The sequence below is a fragment of the Arachis ipaensis genome, chromosome B2, assembly GCF_059453495.1.
Source record: "Arachis ipaensis isolate K30076 ecotype BB chromosome B2, ASM5945349v1, whole genome shotgun sequence".
Lineage (NCBI taxonomy): Eukaryota > Viridiplantae > Streptophyta > Magnoliopsida > Fabales > Fabaceae > Arachis > Arachis ipaensis.
Window position 1 is genome coordinate 9,984,468 of NC_142437.1, and position 16,142 is coordinate 10,000,609.

General features: G+C 34.7%; 1 pseudogene; it reads right to left on the reverse strand.

Moving 5' to 3' along the window:
- Positions 1 to 10,832: 10,832 nt before the first annotated feature.
- Positions 10,833 to 13,065, reverse strand: LOC148573005 (uncharacterized; annotated as a pseudogene).
- Positions 13,066 to 16,142: the final 3,077 nt, after the last annotated feature.

Sequence of the window (16,142 nt, forward strand, 5' to 3'; positions counted from 1 at the left end):
AAAATGAATATTTTTTACAAAAAAATAATATCTAAAGTACATAATGTGATTACTAAAATATAACTACGTAAGTTATTATTAATATAATAATATGAATGTTAAATATATTAATATAAAAAAATAAAAGATTTTTTTAAAAATAAATATAGAGATTATTATATAAAAATTAATTTTAAATAGCTAAGTAAAAATATTAGTGAATTAAACAATTAAGACATAAATCTATTATATAATAAAAAATAATACATATAAAACTATTAAATTACATAATATTTTTTTATTTTTTAAACACATATCTTATATATAAATATAGTTTTTTAAAATTTTGGGGGGACCGAGGCCACTATTCGCCCCGCTTAGGTCCGTCCCTGACCATTATATAAGTCATTTAAGTTGAAATAGCATAATTTGTGATTATAATTAACATATGTATTTTCCACAAACAAATTAGAAAATTAAATAATTTCCTAACAATCTCCCACTTGGGCTATACATATATTCTTTCTTGACATAATTACATCTTATAAACTTTATGCGCACAACTGAATGCTATTTCCTTTATTACTTTAACAATCTGGTTTGTCTCATACATTAGATATGGAATTACTGCAGTTTTTATCACATTAATTTCGTAACTGAACCACGACAATCACCATCCTAATATACTTAACGACACAGATCAAATTTGGATGAGTAATATAGAAATTACATGTCAAGTGATCTCATGCATGTCTATTTCCAGCTGGTCTAACTTTAAAACTTTATTGAGATCAAACATAAAATAAATATTGCAAAATAAATATTTCACATAACATGAAATAAACCATCAACTTAGTTCTACAGAAAAATAATTCAATATCTGTCATAGGACATATAGAATAAAATAAACTCCCACTAAACCAATGCATCACAAATATTGATACCCATCCGAACAGTGCACTCATGAAAGACTTTAGGGATCAATTCCTTGGTAATGGGTCTGCTAGCATATACTCTGTTCCTATATGTCCTATGAAAATCTATTTTTCTTAAACTTTCTCCTTGACAACTAAGAACTTGATGTCTATATGCTTCGACTTTCTCAACTCTTATTGTTATTAGAGTATGATACTGTTGACTTATTGTCACAAAATATCTTTAATGGCCTTTCAATGTCATCTGCTATACGAAGCTCAGTGACAAAGTTTCGCAACCATATGCCATGAAATCGGAATCAGAGTACCCAATGATCTCTAAATTTTATGATCTCCGATAAGTAAGCATGTAATCCTTTATTCTTTTTAGATAACACATTACCCGTTTAACAATTATCCAATGATCCATACTAAGATGGCTCAAGTATCTACCCAACATACCCACTATGAATGATATATCGGGACGTGTGCAGACTTGAGCATACATTGAGCTCCTTAGTGCTAATGCATAAGGTTTATTATGCATTGGTGTCCTCTCAATATCATTTTAGGTAATGACTTGACGAAACTTGTGATACCATTGACGAGAAGCTTGTTTGAGACCATAGATAGATTTTTTTAACTTACAAACCATAGATTTTGAATCGTCTAATACAAAATTTTCTGGTTGTACCATATAACATCGTTTTATCAATGTTACCATTGAGATATGCTGTCTTTACATCCATCTGATGTAGCTCCAAGTCAAAATGAGCTACTAGTGCCATTATAGTTCTAAAAGAGTCTTGATACCAGAGAGAAAGTCTCTTTATGGTCTATGCCTTCCTTTTGAGTAAAGCCTTTAGCGACTAGACGAGATTTGTATCTCTCGATATTACCCTTAGAGTCCCTTTTGGTTTTAAATATCAATTTACAACCAATTGGTTTCACACCTTCAAGTAATTCACGAATAAAATTATTTAAATACCCAAATTAGATTCTGGAAAGTTAGAATGAGAATTTGGGGATTTAAATATGATTTTTGGACTCAGTAGGTCTTTTTGAGTTGGAAAATGTGTTTTCTGCGAAAACCCGTGAAAATCACAAACCGGTAGTTGAACCGGTTGAACCGGTTCAAGTCTGCCCGGTACTGCGCGAGAAAAAGTGAAAACAGTTGAAAACCTTAGAAAAGTATTAGAAATAAAAAACCGGGCGTTAGTGTTAAAGGTTTGGCCCAAAGTTGGGCCGAACGGGCTAAAAGCGCTAACAGGTTAAACCGGACCCAAGTTGGGCCAAAGCCCAACATATATAAGGGTTCATTAATGAACCCTTCAGCCATAACACACACACACATACATCAGAATTGAGAGGAGAGGCCAGGGGAGAAGAGAAAAGAAATACTATTCATCCCTTCACTCTTTTCATCATATCTTGAGCTACGGTGCTCTGATTCGCGTGCCGTTAGTGGTTACGCGAAGCTCTCGCCAAATTCGTCATTTCTATCTAAGCTTTGTGGTAAGTCTCTCGAGTTTACCTGCCCAGTTTTGTGCCCTTGTGCATTTCAAGTTTTAGGGTTTGGTTTTGAGGGAAATCTTGTGTCTTGGGTGTTTTAGGTACACTCTAGCACTTGATTGTTGGTGGTTTTGGCTTTCAAAACTGTTGAACAAGGTAAGAGCTCTTGAAAACCCTTGTGAGATTATGTTTATGTTGAGCCCTAGTTTGATTAGTGATGTTTGGTGTGTATATAGCTTGTTTGTTGTGAGTTTGGAAGCTTTTGGAGCTTGTTGGTGCTTGTTGGAGTCATATTGGAAGCTTGCTTGTGGTTGGAAGCTCAACTTGTGCTCTTTGGGGTTTTGGTTTATATTGGGAATCGGCCAAGGTATGGTTTTGGTTTCCTCTATGTAGTATATAATATTCATGGACACTTAGGCTAGTGACCCATAGGATAGGAATGAATTATAATGGTTGTTGAGGTGTTGAGTGTTGATGTATGTTGAATAATATTGATATGTTGAAAATGAATGATTGTATGTGGTGGTGATGTGTGATGATAACTTGTACGGATATGATGATGTTATGGAGTTTTGAAATGAGGAATGTGTGAATTTGATAATGATTGTTGGTATTTAAGGATTATGATGCTTGATGTTGGGTATGTGATTTATTGTTGTTAATATGATTGATGATTGATAATGATTAGTGATCTTGTGGTATATTGAAGGCAAGTGTTGAGATTGTTGATAAATGATGTGAATTATGATGAGTTGATAAATCATGAATGTTGAAATTGGTAAAGGTGGTGTGAAAGATTGAAATTGGAAGGATATGGGATTGATTTTGATGTTCGGTAATGATTGAATTAGGATTGAAGAAAGGGTTGGTGGAGGATTGATTTTGGTATCACATGATTGAGATTTGATGGTTGGGGATGGTATAAAATGATATAAAGGGTAGGTTATGATAGAAATTAGAGTTTGAAGTGGTTTTGGTTTGGTATAGTTGGAAATGTTGGTAATGTTGAAGTTTTGGAGACTTTTGTAAAAAGTGAATTTTTGGTGAACTTTGTTTGATCATAACTTTTGTCTCAGTTTTCAAAATTGATTGGGATTTGTTTGAGATTAAAGCTTATTGAAAACCATTTAATTTGATATAAAGTTTGTAAAGCTTGGAATTTTGTAGACGGAGTTATGATCATTCAAAGTTGGTGTTAAAAATATGAAATTTTACAAAGTTGCAGCATTTCAGGATTTCTGATATGTGCGCACGCACAACCCTGCGAAAATCTTGATCTGTGCGAACGCACAGACCTATGCACAGGCACAGGCAGGGAAATGCATTCTGCTGGCAGCATTAGCACAGCTTGTCCGCGCACACATCAATGAAGAATTGCGACCTGTGCGTACGCACAGCCCTGTGCACACGTACAAGTCGGGAAGGGTCGTCTGTTGGGGGCACTAGCACGCCCTGTATGAGTGAACAGACCATATAATTTTTAGTACCTGTGCATACGCACACCCCTGTGCGTACGCACACTTTTAAAATCTTCCTGGGCGTGCGCGCGCACACCCCTGTGCGGCCGCACACGCCCTGATTCTCAAATTTTAAGTGTTTTTAACTATCTCCCCTTTCCAACAAAGTTGTAAGCTTCTATAACACCATTTTAAGGCTTGTGGACTTAATTTTGAGTATGGTCATATGAGAGATAACCTAAGGGTTTTAGTTGATGATGATTATGAATAATTAGAAGACGGGGGTTTAGGTTTTGGGTGTAATGAGGATGGTTTGATGGCTTGTGAAGGTAGATTGGTATGTAAATTGAGAAACTGATGGACTAATGATTCCAGAGTGGAATGGCTTATGATGAACTTTAGAAATATGAATGTTGAGATTGTGCCAGGCACTATATCCTTGGAATGTTGAGAATTGATAATTAAAATTGGATTGAGATGAGAAATGGTGATGACTGGTAATGATTTGAGGTGGATGGACTTGTTGGACATGAAAAGTGTGCCAAGCACTATATCCTCGGAATGATAGTGTTTGAAAGAGAGTGGGCTAGGCACTATATCCTTGGAATGAATTGTGATGAGTTATATGTAATTGTTGTTTTCCTTTTCTGCCGCAAGAGTGGGTTAGGCACTATATCTTCGGATTGAGCATGCAAATGGGCCAGGCACTATATCCTTGGAACGGTAGTGTGCTAGGCACTATATCCTCGGAACAAGAGCGGGCCAGGCGCTATATCCTCGGAAGTGGCAGAAAGGCGACATCAGAGAGGATGTGTCGGGTTGGCATTTATAGACCGACAAGTGATATCACGAGCTAATAGGATAGACATTCATCATATGCATTTCCTATGTGCTTGTTTGCTTTGATTACTTGAGCCTGCCTAATTGTATAATATGCCTACTGGTGCAGTATTTGTAACCCACTAACTTACCGGCAAGTACACCGGGTCGTACAAAGTAATACCTTACGTGAGTAAGGGTCGATCCCACGAGGATTGATGGATTAAGCAACAATAGTGTTTGATAGGATTAGTTAGACAAACAGAAAATAGTGTTGAGATGCAATATAAAAGACATTAAACAATATAAAGAATATTGAAGAAAGGCAAGTAAATACTTTGGGAAGAAAATATGGAGAAGATAGTTAAGGCTTCAGAGTTATCTATTTTTCTGGAATTATTTTTCTTACTAACTATTTTAATCATGTAGGATTTAATTTATGGCAAACTATATGTGACTAGACCCTAATTCCTTAGACCTTCCTAGTCTCCTCTAAAATTCATCAACAGCCAATTCCTTAGTCAATTAATTCCAATTAGAGAGTGATGATCAAATTCCAGTTTATATGCCACAAAAAATCTAATTACCTAAAAATAAAAGGATTATATGTCACGTATCCCGTTAAATCTAGATAATTAAAATTTAGGAGAATATGTTTTCAAGCTGTTGTTCAAGTAAAGAGCTTTTCCAAGTTATACAAGAACTCAAATAGAAAGAGGGTCATACTTCCGTTCCACCTAAATTCATAAAATAAAGAGCGAAAACAATTCTTAAATTATAAATCCATACATAAATTAAAATAGAAAAAGCAATAAAATCAATCCATAGAAATAGACAGAGCTCCTAACCTTAACAATGGAGGATTATTTGCTCATGGTTCAAAGTAGAAAATAAGGATTCAGGTAACAATGTACTGAGTTCCAATCTGATGGATCTGAATCCCCTTTTATAACTAAGCCTAATAATTTAAAAACCAAATTTCTAAAATTAAAATTAAAATAATATCTTTTCCTATTTAAAAATCAAATTTGAATTTAAATTCAAATTAATTAACAAGTCTTTAGCTGATGGGTGGGGACCACTTGATTTGTCCATTCTACAGCTTCTAATCTGTGTTTTCTGGGTTGGAAACTGGGTCAAAACAGCCCAGAAATCACCCCCAGCGTCTTTCTGTGTTTTTTGCACGTTGCGCATGTCACGCGTACGCGTCGGTCACGCAGACGCGTCGCTTTGCAAATCTTCAAATCACGCGTATGCGTCAGTCACGCGCATGCGTCGCCATGGAAAGCTCCCAATCACGCGTACGCGTCAGTCACGCGTACGCGTCGCTCCTCGCTGCCATCTCCTTTGATTCTTGTGCTGCAGAAACTCCATCAAATCCAGCCGAATGCTACCTAAAATTAACAATATTGCACAAAACTCAAAATAGCATCCATAGTGGCTAAAATATAATTAATCCTTAATTAAACTCAACAAATTATATGCAAATTTACTAGGAAAAATAGGAAAGATGCTCACGCATCACCTACTTGCTTTTTGAATTACTTGTTATATATTTGAATATTTCTTGTGTTTTCCTTGCCTGTATTATCTATGTTTGTCTGGTGCTGAGGAGGGTAAGTAGGCGGTGGCGATGGGATCGCAGGGATGATCGGTTGGTAAAGGCTGTGGGACAGCAGTGTTGGTTAGAATAGAAATTCCTTAAGATAGATTACCCGGTTTACTGATGTTAAGGTTTATATAACTATGCTTATCTGCTTTAGTATGCTTTAAGATTGAATCTTGTGATGGATATGGAGCTTAGGATTGCCTTTATCGTCCCGGGGTCTGATATCCTACATCGCTGGGCACTGTTACCATACTGAGAATTTCCGGTTCTCATACCATATTTCTGTTGTGTTTTTCAGATGCAGGTCGCAACCCACCTCGGTGAATTGTTTGGTTGGTGACAGAAGCAGAGGATCCGGATACCTTTTTGGAGTCTTTTTTATTTATTTTGTTTATATATCTCTCATTTTGTATTTTGCTTTAGCCTAGAGGCTAGTATTGAGAGAACAGAACTTGTATAAGCCGTTTTTACTGTCTTGTTTCATGTATGGTTTGTATATGACTAGCCGGTTCAAACTCCACGAGCCGTGGTTAGTTTCTTATGATATTATATACTTATCTTTTGCAAAACTGTATCTGTTTCATGTGTTTTAAGTTAGAAGCTTCGTTAGTACGTTTCGTACTTTTCAAATCCAAATTTGAGCTATATCCTCCATCGGGCTTTTCGATTATATTATTCTTTCTATATAAATATTATGTATGAGCTTAGAACTGTCATAATCTCTGATTAACCCTTACTTTACGACACGATGTAAAGCTTAGGCTAATTAGGGTGTTACAAACGTAATAAAATATCGTTGTCCATTCCAAGAGACAGTAAAAAATGGGCCACATATATCGGTATGTATTAGTTCTAAGACATCTTTAGCTCTCTCGGCACCTACTTTTTTTTCGTTTGTCCTTTTCTCCTTTATGCACTCAATGTGTAAGAACCGAGATTAATTAACCGTTCAATTAAATAATTAAATTTCCCAAATTGGGCTCTGAAAATTTAGAGTGAGAATTAGAGAAATTAAATATATGATTTTTGGACTCAGTAGATTTTTCTAAGTCAAAAAATGTAATTTTCTGCGAAAACTACATAAAAACTCAAACCAGAAGATTAACCGGGCGAACCAGTTTAAGTCTGCCCAGTACTGTGCGAGAATAATTAAAAATAGTAGAAAACCTTAGGAAAATATTTAAAGTCAAAAATCGGGCGTTAATTTTAAAGGTTTGGCCCGAAATTGGGCAAAACGGGCCAAAAATACTAACGGGTTAGATCAGGCCCAAATTGGGCCCAAGCCCAACATATATAACACTCCATTAATGATCCCATCAGCCATAAACACAACACAACACAGCTAAGAAGAGAAGAGAGAAGAGGGTTCCATTAACACTATTCACCTCAAACTTCCCAAGCTCATAACTTGAGCTACAGAGATTCGATCGCCGCACCGTTTGTGGCCACGCGATCACCACGAAGAGCTCTACAAAACACATCCAATAAAATGGTAAAGAAATCACGAATCCCTTCTTAGACTTTCCTTCAAAAATTCGAAAATATAGTATTTGAGGTTTTTGAGATTTTGGTGTTTTGATGTGTTTAGGATCAATCTAGCTTGAGGAATCTATTGGGTTTTACTTTCAAAACTGTTGGGTAAGGTGAGTTATTTTTAACCCTTGTAAAATTGTGATTATGATGAACCCTAGGTTAATTAGCTATGAATTACGTGTATATATAGCTTGAAGTTGTGATTATTGGCATTTACTTGGAGCTTTGGAGTTAAATTGGTGGCTTGGTTGTGTTTGGAAGCTTGATTGCACTCAAATTGGATTTTAGTGCATATTGGGAATTGGCCAAGGTATGGTTTTGATTTTCTCTATGTAATATATAATATTTCTGGACATTTAGGCTAGAGACCTATAGGATAGGATTGAATTAAATTGGTTGTTGGAATTGTTGTATGACAATGTATGATGATTTGATGATTTGGGTTACTTTTATGAATTGTGATGTTGATATGGATAATATGGTGTTAAAGATTTAGATTGAGATTGATCATGATGATTGTTGGTGATATAAGACGATGGGTGATTGTGTTGGGTGAAAAAAATGTTTTAGTGTGAAATATTTGATAAACTGAGGTTGAAGAATGTATAATGTGAATGAAAATTGGTGTAAATGGTGATTTGTGGCACAAAATGGTAAATTATGAGGTATATTGGTGTTTGGAGTGGTTTTGGTTTGGTTTTGGTTGGAAATGTTAGTAAGTTGAGAATTTAGGGAACTTTGGTAAAAATGGATTTTTAGTTAACTTTGACGGATCATATCTTGAGCTACAGTTTTTGAAATTGAATTCATTTTATATAAAATGGAAGATAATTTAAAAAGCTTTAAAATGGTATAAATTTTGTGGAAATATGAATTTTGTAGAGAAAGATATGATCGTTGCAAGTTGGTGTCTGAAATCTGAATTCTGTGAATGTTGCAGAATTTGGGATTTCTGGTTTGTGTACGCACGCACACCCCGTGTATTTTTGAAAACGTGCGCACGCACACACGGGGATATGGTTGCTGTTGGGAGCACTAGTACGCTCTGTGCGCACACACAACAAATGAAGTTTTGCAAGCTGTGCGCACGCACACGTCGGAAGGTGCACTCTGTTGAGTGCGTTCGCACGCATTTTGCGAATGAGCATAACTGGAAATTTTTACTCCTGTGCGTACGCACACCTCTATGCGTATGCACACTTCTTGAAAATCCTCCTGGGCATGCGTACGCATACTGCCCTGTTTTTCAATAAAAACCTTGTTTTTAACTGTTTCATCTTTCCAGCAAGCTTGTAAACTTCCGTGACACTTATCTAAGACTCCTTGGCTTGTTTTTGGATGTCAAAATATAGAGAAAGTCCTAGGTGAATCTAATTAGGTATTTCTGGTAAAAAGTTAGAGAACGGAGACTTGGGTTTCTGGAGTACTGAGGACGGTTTTCGTTGAGTGAGAACGCGGCGTATGGTATTGGTGATTGTTGACAATGAAATGTGAAAGTGGTGAACTAATGAGTTCTGAATGAACTGTGAAAGTGGTGAATTATTGAGTGCTAAATAAAAATGATATTCTGAAAACTACTGAATCACTGTTTTATACTGAGAATTATGAGACGATATGCACCTAGCAGGGACGGTAGTTAATCCCGCCTGTCGAGGTTGCAGCGGCGGCGTAAGGACGGTGGTTAATCCCGCTTACGTTGAGATGTGAGGTCCGTGGCAAGAGTATCCCGCTCGTATCCCTTCGGATCACTAGAGTGTGCAGGCTACAAATCTTGGACCGTGTTCCGGGCACGATATCTCGGGGGTTTCCAGTATGATACCAAAGGGAGACATCTCCATAGAGGTGTGTCGGATTGGCTGTTGAAACGACAATGTGATATCACAGCCAATAGGATAGGCATTCATCATGTGCATCTTTTATCTGTTTGCTTACTTTGCCGACTTGTATTGCTTGCCTAATTGTATCACATACTTAATTGCTTATTTGAATTACTTGACATATATGCTTATACTTGTGTTTTACTTGCATTGTATTAATTGTGTATTCTACTGGGATTGAGGATGTTCAGAAGGCGGTGGCGACGGGATCGCATGGAGGATAGGCTGGTGAAGGCTCTGGGACAGCAGAGAGTTGTCAGATTAGAAATCCACTAAGTTAGAATACCTCTTTAATTTTATGGTTTCAAGTTATGTTTTAATGTTTTAGTTATACTTTAAGATGAATCTTGTGATGGATATGAAGTTCTAGGATTGCCTCTGGCGTCTCGGAGTCTTATATCTTGCATCACTAGGCACTGTTACCATACTGAGAACCTTCCGTTCTCATACCATATTCTATTATTGTTTTTCAGATGCAGGTCGTAACCCACCTCGGTGAGTTACTTTGGTGGTGACAGAGCGAAGGATCTCTATCTTGTTTTGAAGTCTTTTGAGTATTTTGTTTAAGATCTCTCACTTTTGTATTTATTTTGCCTAGAGGCTCACTTTGAGAGAAATTTTGTATAAACTGTTTTAACTATCTAAACTCTGTATGTCTGTATATAACTAGCCGGCTTAAACTCCGCGAGCGGCGGCTAGAACTCTATATTATTATCTTTTGATATATCTATATACATATACCTTGATATCTGTACATATATCTTGTGCCTCGTTTAGTGTAGCTTCGTGAGTACGTTTTGCGCTTTTCGAATTCTGTTATTAGGCTTAAATCTTTCATCGGGCTTATAGAATATATTATTTCTTTCTATATAAATATGTACAAGCTTTAGAATTGTCGTAACCTTTGATTAACCTTTGCTTTACGACGCGAGGTAAGGCTTACGATAATTATGGTGTTACACAATGCAGAGTTCAAAGTTCGCCAAATTTAGGGGTCCAAGAATTCTATCTGACACAAGCCTCTGAATTCTCTATTTAGAGATGTGACCTAGGCGTTTGTGCCATAATGATGCCAAATTATCATTTAGTTTTCATTTTGTACCTATTTGTAGTATTTCATTATTATAGGAATTCAAATCAAGCGTATATAGATTATCCACCAAACGACCAGAGCAAATATTATTCGAATTATAAAAGAGACTGAATTTATTATTTCCGAGCGAACAAAAATAATCTGATTTGTCCAAATGAGAAACAGAAATTAAGTTCTGTCTAAATGACGGTACATAAAATGTCTCAAATAAATCCAAGCAAAATCCACTTGTGGAACATAATCTAAAGGTTCCTATAGCTTTGAATGCAACTATATTGCCGTCTGCAACATAGATGTATCTTTTAGCATCACTTGGCGATCGGCTCCACAGGCAATCCTGCATAGTAACACTTATATGAGTAGTAGCAGTAGAATCTACCCACCAAGTATCAACAGGTGCATAACTTAAACTAGCCTCAGAACAAACGAAAGTAAGAATCATACCCTTCTTTACATGCCAAGTGGCATATTTGGTACAATCCTTCTTCATGTGTCCCACCTTCTTACAGAAGAAACAGGTTGAAGCTTGATCCTGTTTCTTAGTCTTTTTCTATTTAGAAGATATATCCGCAGTAGTATCACGCTTTGTTTTATACTGAGAAGATGAAACCATGTGAGCACTTTCAGTCTTATCTTGCTGCAGCCTCTCTTCTTTTTACACACGGTGAGATATAAGCTCATTTAGGGACCAAGTGTCCTTCAGAGTGTTATAACTCACTTTGAATTACCCAAAGTGTGCAGGAAGGGAGATCAAAATGAAATGTACGAGTAAGTCTTTAGACAACTCTAACTTTAGTACTTTCAATTTAGAAGCAAGATGAGACATTTTTATAATGTACTCCCTTATGTTCCCTTTACCTTTATACCTCATGGAGACAAGCTTGCTCAAAAGGCTACTTGCCTCCACCTTTTCAGTCTTAGCAAAGAATTTTTCAATATCTTTTAGGAACTGTTTGGCATCTTTATCCTTAGTAATTGAGCCCCAAAACATCTCAGGAATTGAGCATTTCATGATCATAATGCTCATTCGATTGGATCTCTCCCACTTCTCTATTTTAACCTCATTGAAATTTTCTGGAGTGGAAGTGGGTTTCTTCTCTCGAAGAGCTATATCCAGATCCATACAATCAAGCACAATCTCCACTGTATCCTTCCAAATCTTAAAGTTTGAACCATTCAGCATAGGAATACTGCTAATTTTTGCAGAAATATTGGTAACTGAAGCCATAGTTTCTTTATTAGAATAAAAAAAAATATGCAGTAAATATTAGTTAAATAATGGAAAAATTCCATATTGAGATATCTTGAACAACATTAATTTTTAGTCTTTGGATAGAAAAATTAACTGTAAGTGATACTTTTATTGCAGTAATCAAATATTGTCAAAATTCTTGTCACACATTAAGCCTTTTTTTAGATCGACTGAATGCGCACATGGAAACTTAAACTTTGCAACCTATTTATTACAGCATATATTTTCTATTATTTGACCAAATAATAACCTTCTTTTGGGCCGATTATTGATCGCATAATTAATAGAAAATAAACAAAAATGCGTAATGTTCATTATTTGGCCAAACAATAAACTTCCTTTGGGCCAATTACTGTTCGCATAAATAATGAACATTATTTTCTACTACTCAAATATTATTAATGTGTATATATAACTTGGCCAAATATAAATCTTCCTTTGGATAGATTAATATTCACATAAGTGACATATACATAATAATTTTTTTTTTTATAAAAGGCTAAAAGAATCGTATCAACTATCAAGCAAATATATATAAAATAAAAGGGAGCGTCGATTAATTTCATACGCCATATATTATCAGCAACTTATTATCAATTGTTTTCTTCTTTATAAAAAAAACGAATCCATGAACAAATAATAAAACAAGGTATCTGTGTGCATGATCATTATCCACACATATATATTACTTGATCATGTGTCAGCATTCACACGTACGAAATACATTACTTCATGACCAAATAAATTAATATATAAAGAAAGCACTGCAATTTACAGAGTCTATGTATCCACATTAAAACAAATAATAAATTCATCGGCTCCATAAAATTAAATTCGATCCAAACAGAGAGCAATGATGCAAATATATTTTGATCCAATGAAATTAAAACTTAATATTCTCAATGATTCAATTATGAATGACTCTGATATCACTTGTTAAAATAAATTATTTTTTAATCTAGATCATCCATATTGAATCACCAAAAATATATCATAATGCGGAAGCATACCTTTACTCATAGAAATCAGAAATTGATAGAAGAATTGTCTTAGTCTTGTAGTTCTTTTGATCTTCCTCAACCAAAGCTTTCTGTATCCCTAATAGGGCTGAATTGTGACTCTTCTGATGGGAAAAGAGCGACAAAGGCGACTTTGGTATGTTGGGGACCGAAACCCTGAAGGCACTATTTACGTTGAGCATGACACCCATTAAACCCTAAAGCCCAAATAAAATAGTATCTAAAGTCCAAAAGATAATATATCTAAAATCCAAGAGATAATTATCTAAAGTCCAAAAGATAATATCTGGTTTTATTCTCATGTAATTCCAAATCAAAAGTAATTATGACTTATTCAATTTAGCATTTATAGCAATAAATGAGATCACCATTATATAAGTCTTTCAATTTGAAATAGCATAATTTGTGTTTATAATTAATATATGTATTTCCCACAAACAAATTAGGAAATTAAATAATTTCCTAATAGAAGCAGCAGGTCCCGGGGTCGCACTTTGTCTCGTCATCCTCTCGTACTCAGAAGTGCGCCTTCCCTATGCTCGTCGTCGCCAGCAGCAGAGGTAGCAGGTTCCGGTGGGCTGGTCTTCGTTCATCTTCTTACTTTGAGCCTCGCCGTCAGGATCCTTCGCGCAACCCGATTTGGTGAGTTTCAATTAATTTCCCCTTTCTTTCTGTTCTGAAATGATCACTTAAATTTGTTCATTACTGAAAGAATTTGTTACTAATTAAACTTGAATGCACTTTGATTTTGTTGTCGAAAGTTGAATTTGTTGTTGAAAGTTGAATGTATGGCTGAAATTTGTTACTGGAACCTTTAACTTGTTGCTGTTCTGAAATGATCACTTAAATTTGTTCATTGCTGAAAGAATTTGTTACTGATTGAACTTGAATGCACTTTGATTTTGTTGTTAAAAGTTGAATTTGTTGCTAAAACTTGAATGCATGGTTGAAATTTGTTGCTGGAACCTTGAATTTTTTGCTTATCTAAAATGGTCACTTAAATTTTTTCATTGCTAATAGAATTTGTTACTGATTGAACTTGAATGCACTTTGATTTTGTTGTTGAAAGTTAGATTTATTGTTGAAAGTTGAAAGTGTGGCTGAAATTTGTTACTGGAACCTTTAACTTGTTGCTGTTCTGAAATGATTACTTAAATTTGTTCATTTTTAATAGAATTTGTTACTAATTAAACTTGAATGCCCTTTGATTTTGTTGTTGAAAGTTGGATTTATTGCTGAAAGTTGAATGTGTGGCTGAAATTTGTTACTGTAACCTTTAACTTGTTGTTGTTCTAAAATGATTATTTAAATTTGTTCATTGCTAATAGAATTTGTTACTGATTAAACTTGAATGCACTTTGATTTTGTTGTTGAAAGTTGAATTTGTTGGTGAAAGTTGAATGTGTGGCTGAAATTTGCTGCTGGAACCCTGAATTTTTTGCTTATCTGAAATGATCGCTTAAATTTGTTCATTGCTGAAAGAATTTGTTATTGATTGAACTTGAATGCACTTTGATTTTATTGCTGAAAGTTGAATGTGTGGCTGAAATTTGTTACTGGAACCTTTAACTTGTTGCTGTTCTGAAATGATTACTTAAATTTGTTCATTGGTAATAGAATTTGTTACTGATTGAACTTGAATGCACTTTGATTTTGTTGTTGAAAGTTGGATTTATTGCTAAAAGTTGAATGTGTGGTTGAAATTTATTACTGTAACCTTTAACGTGTTGCTGTTATGAAATGATTACTTAAATTTGTTCATTGCTAATAGAATTTGTTACTGATTGAAGTTGAATGCACCTTGAATTTTTTTGTTGAAAGTTGGATTTATTGCTGAAAGTTGAATGTGTGGTTGAAATTTGTTACTGAAACTTTTAACTTGTTGTTGTTCTGAAATGATTACTTAAATTTGTTCATTGCTAATAGAATTTGTTACTGATTGAACTTGAGTTTTTTTGCTGTCTTGCTTCATATTGTCATGAATTTTAAGTTCCTTTTTTCTTGCTGTAATGGTAGTTCTGTCAATCTCTTGGATTCTTATTGTATTAAAAGATATAATTAGTTATTGATATTTTTTATTGAACCTGGTATATCTCCATACTTTTTAACCTCGTGATTTGAAGTTCTTGACATGAGATTAATGATACCCAATTATTTTTGGTTTTTCTAATACTTCGAATTGTTTATGATTATTTTCTTCAAGCTTTATATATTATCTTTTTATGATTTATATCTTTATTTTTAAATTGAATGTATTATGTTTGTTACTTTATAATTTGTAGAAGGGGTTATTTAGTGTGATTGTGAATAAAAATATATTAATGAAATTTAGGAAAAAATATACATGAGACTGTCCATTTATATGCATGTTAAACATTGGTATTACACCTAAAATGAAACCTTAGTCTAGATAATCATGGCGCCTGATAGAAGTTGGATGTATCGAAGGCAAGATTGCACTGGTCATCTAAGCGACGAATTTAATATTGATGTATGCCTATTTTATTGAGTTTAGGTGAGCAAAATATTGATATTGATTCTTCTCAACCATCGGTACACGTGTTAGGTATCTAGTTGTACTATACATTTGAGTTATATGTCTTCATTGTGATTTATTTAATCCTAGGCTAGGAAGTGGTTTTATCGTATCTATAGTTTTCTTGTCTTTTTTTTTCTTGCTTAGGTCAACAGAGCGATAATCATGATGAACCTCATCTTACACAATTGAATGTGGGATCAGCATCACAACTATCCCCACAAGTTTTATCACAATCGTCACCACAATTAGATGGTATGATTTACTTTAGCTGCTGAATGTTTACATATTCACAAATAACAACACAACTAATTGAAAATTGTCTCTTATTCATTGTAGGTGCGAATTCGTCTGATGCAACTGCTTTAGACGCAGAAGATAATAAGCTACCTAGTGTTGGACAATCAAGTGTACATACTGAAACTAGGAGTAACAGGAAGCTGGTAATAGCTGTAGTAAAAGGTGATAAACCGTAAGTAGTTATAAAATTATTTTGACCTTGCTATATCAGCATACTTTCAACTTAAAATAAAAAAAGAAGG